Source organism: Photinus pyralis, unplaced genomic scaffold, assembly GCF_008802855.1.
Source record: "Photinus pyralis isolate 1611_PpyrPB1 unplaced genomic scaffold, Ppyr1.3 Ppyr1.4_unclustered_Scaffold4715, whole genome shotgun sequence".
NCBI lineage: Eukaryota > Metazoa > Arthropoda > Insecta > Coleoptera > Lampyridae > Photinus > Photinus pyralis.
The window spans coordinates 18,777-23,470 of NW_022171639.1; positions in this window are offsets into that span (position 1 = coordinate 18,777).

The window sequence follows — 4,694 nt, forward strand, 5'->3', positions numbered from 1 at the left end:
TTTTAAGTGTTTGAATGCTGGTTTTATTTATTACTAATTTTTTCTTGGTTCCAGATTTGTCTAACTTCAACTTTTTGTAATTCTTCAATTCGAGTTTTCTCTGGCGTGCTTGTGTAAATTCTTGATTTTCCTACACGAGATTTCCTGTTTGTTTTTCGAGGCGCTGCTTTTGGGAACGGTTTTATATCTGATGGTTTCAATATGTGCAATGAAACGATATTGATCAATGGCTTTGTTGCTTCTTTCACAATTTCATTAACTATTGAACGCATCATTGCTGTTACATCGTGTGTGAATTTGTTTTCAGAATTGGTCGATAAATTGTTGGCAGACAAAGAAATAGATGCCTGATGATGAAGCGTCGATTTTTTTACACCAAATGTGCTAGCAGCAAGTCGTATCGACATATTATTTTGAATTACATTTGAAACAGCTGTTTGGATTGTTTCTTCAGGAACCTCGGGTCGATTTCGTTTTTTAACGTAATTTCTAACCATGCTAAATAAACGTTATATATTATAATCCAAATGAAACAAGCTTAACAACAAAGTGGGGCACCTCCGGACAGTCCGAATGTGCCCCACACTATACTGTCCGGTTGTGCCTCACATGCACATCATGTAAACACTTTAAAAAATCTGAGAATTTTGAACTTGCCGCTTCTTAAAATATAGGTTATGTAATGTGAAAATATGATACTTTATGCCTAATATACTTTGCAATAAAAAAAATACAAAACTAAATAGTGCAAATCCTTAGGAGTAGATGGCCATAATACTTACTTCAGGTAGCGTTTTACGACTTTTAATAATAACTTCAAAATCACTTAAAATACCGGCACGAAATTTTGACACACGGATTGAACAAAGCACTGTAACCAACTGTTAAAATATGAAATCACATTTCGCTATGGAAGGCGGTAAAATCAAATTGTCCGGAGGTGCCCCGGTCTACCCTACACGACCAACAATCACCCAGTATCTTACTTGAGATACGAATGACTTCAACTAATTACTAACAAGTCGGGTTAAGCCAACAGCTAAATAGAATCCATCAGATTCTCTGCTATAGTGTATTCAGAAAATAATGTTACTTTTCTCATTAACGCTGGGGGTGTTCCCAATAGTATTGCGATAAATGGTATTATTGGATTTGCATCTTAAATGTATGGGAAAACCGGATTTTTAAGGGCGAAAGTCGTTCAAAACAATTCTTACGGTTTGTTTAAATGAATAGAACAATAAGCAACCAATCACCTAGCAGTCAGCAGTTCTCAACAAATTATAAATATTACATCAATTTCGATACGAAGGTATAACGCTTGTCTTTAAATGGTAAAATAACGGCAATTTTACGTTCGTAAAATGCGCTAAAAACTTATACGATATTCAAATGGTACGTAATACGTATATAATGTAATGATATGCAAATATGCACATAATGTGCTAGGGGTATTATCGTTATCACTTTCACTATAATAATCGCTTGTTTACCTCAGAAGTTAATTATATTTAGATTTGTACTTGTACCATAATGATTTCCTAATTATTGTAATCAATATTAATGTTTTATAAGTAAAAGAAAATAAGAAAATATTTGTTAATGTCTTTAGGAAGGGGTTCTATATATATTGCAACTGAATTGTTATACTCACTTAGTTTCCTGTACAACCTGGTCAAAATGGACGCCACTGAGGCCAAATGTAAAATTTAGTTGAACGTGTATGATTATTTTGTAAAAGAAAAAAATCATGGTGGAGTACTTACTTCAGTAATGGCAGTTCAACAAAGAACAGCGGATGCGGTGCAGGTATCGAAACAAACAGTTGTGAGGACATGTGCTATGCGAGAGATTGGAAGTGATTTAAAAAGAAATCCATATCGCCGTTCTAAACCACGTAGGACGGACCTACCAGAAAATAAAAAGCATACCATCCGATGTCTGATTTATGATATGTACGCAAATAAAGAGCACGTAACTCTAGATACTTTGTTGGCGGTGATAAAATTGAAAGACTTGTGTGATTTGGGCAGAACAAGCTTGTTCTATGCACTGAAAGAAATGGGCTTTAAATTTAAGATGACCAATAACAGACGGGGTTTGTGTGAACAGAGTCATGTGGTTTCCATGCGGAATGTGTTTTTGCGAAAATACATCAAAAATCTCGAATCCGAAATTCCGCATGATTTCGTTTTTTTAGACGAAACCTGGGTGTTTAGCAGAGGCGCGACAAAGCGTACTTGGCAAGATGACAGCGTTAAAAGTTTGCAACAACCTCATAAGGCTTCAGATGGTAAACGATACATAATTATTCATGCTGGTGGCAGAAATGGTTTTATAGAAGGCAGCAGCTTAATATTTTCGAGTACCAACAAATCGTTCGATTACCACGACAATATGAATGCCGAACTATTTGAAAAATAGTTTGAAGAATCTGTCCTAAAGAAACTTGCTCAGCCCTCAATTATTGTTTTAGACAATGCATCTTATCACACGCGGAAAAGTGAAAAGATTCCAACAGCTTCTTCAACCAAAGAGGAAATTTCGAATTGGTTGAAAATGAAGAATAGACCATTTGATACTACGATGTTTAAGGCCGAATTGTTAGAAATTGTAAAAAATCAGTCAAGCAACCATAACTATAAAAATATGTTATCGATGAAATGGCATTACAATATGGCCACGAGGTTCTGCGTTTACCGCCTTACCATTGCCATTTCAATCCCATTGAACTGGTATGGGGAATTTCGAAAAAATTTTACGATGACCATATTGTTGCCACGCCGGGAAGACAAGAAGATGTTCTTAAAATCTGGAACGACGCGTAGGCTAAAGTAACTCCAGACGAAATACAGAAGAAATACAGAAGAAATAATCAAGGATACCTTCAATCGTGAAAAAATTATAGACGATGTAAGGCCTTTAGTTTTTACTGTAAATACAGGAAATGATGAAGAAAGCGATTATTTAAGTGAAAGTGACAACGACGCGTGAATTCATATGGACTTAATTCATGTCGATTATAATTATAATAGGTAGCAATTAAGTAAATAATGTACATATTTTCATGTTTATTTGTAACAAATGTTGTAATTTTTAATGTGAACTGATAAAATACAAGCATAATTTCGTATCGTAACTGGTGTAATATTTATATTCTGTTGAGAACTGCTGACTGGTGGGTGATTGGTGCTTATTGTTCTATTCATTTAAACAAGCCGTAAGGATTGTTTTGAACGACTTTCGTACTTAAAAATCCGGTTTTTCCCAAACATTTAAGATGCAAATCCAATAATACCATTTATCGCAATACTATTGGGAACACCCCCAGCGTTAATGAGAAAAGTAACATTATTTTCTGAATACACTATAGTAATAATTTACGTGAAAATCCAAACCTCGCATCAAAAGTAACGTTTTCCAGAGGTGTCACCAGCAAGCATGTACACGAAACAACCAACAATCCACTTAGCTGTGCGGGTCTTCGCCTATCGGTAAACTCGAAGGGATCGCAATGGGACGGTAACGTTGAACAGCAAAATCGGCAACGATGTCTTGGAGCTGTCTCCGACCAGAACGATCAAGTTCTCGGACAGGTGTCGCGCTCGAACTTGGTACACGACGATTCCATCCAGTTAACGGCTTCCCTCAATTACAGCCACGCATAAAATTCCTCCGACGTTACGACAAATAACCCTCCATACGGTACAGATAATCACAGTTAAACAGGTCTCCCCGGAACTCGAACTCGAACAGTTTTACATATCCTTCGCAGCTCACATCCAATACCAAATCTCCAGTCTGATTACACGAGACCCACGACTGTTCCCATGCCGATAAGTGACAAAACAAATACTAGATTCACGTGGTAATGTAGATCCGTCACCAAATCCGCTGCAAATATACCCCGTATGAAATAACGAAATGACCACAAAAGAGTAAGGAATGACTCTTACCTTCGACCTGAAGCGGATGATCAAAATAAATGCCGATAAACGCCTTGTTGCATAAAACCCGGCCAAGCCGCGTGCTAGACCAAAGCACCAATTAAGTGGATATCAATTAAATCCCGCTAAACGGCATCGAGACAATTCCCCAAATATCCAAACGGATGCCTCAATGAACACAATTAATTCCAACTTTTAAATGCGCAACATTTCTTTTCGGCGTGCTAACACAAAATGCCCTCACATTTCCTTGTCCCACCACCGGCTTTTTAATCGTAAACCCCAAGGTAACGAAATAGGGACTCCAAGCGGTAAAAAGAGAAATTACCTCACGGTGGCCAAATCTATACCCGACACAATCCATACTGCCTAAAGATATAAATGGCCGTTACACAAGGTCAAACGTGGTGCAATTCTTAGGCTATCGAGGGATGGTTTGCGACTTGGAGAGTGGGGGGTGTAATATAAGGTGCTTGTTGGAATAGTCATTTGTCCATAATAATAATAATAATAATAGAGGAGATGTCAAGAGTAATTGTTCATCATCAGCAGCAGCGGCAGCAATGGAAAAAAAAGAATTGACAAAAATGTGCTACCGGGTAAGTGAAAACGGTTTTGTTATCTTAATGTAATGGCGGATACATTTGAACCGATACCCTGTTGCGCTCGGCTGATGGTAGAGCATGAATGATATAAGGGCGCCAGGGCTATGCGCGGAAAGTACTCTCAGGGTCGTGACGTTAACTA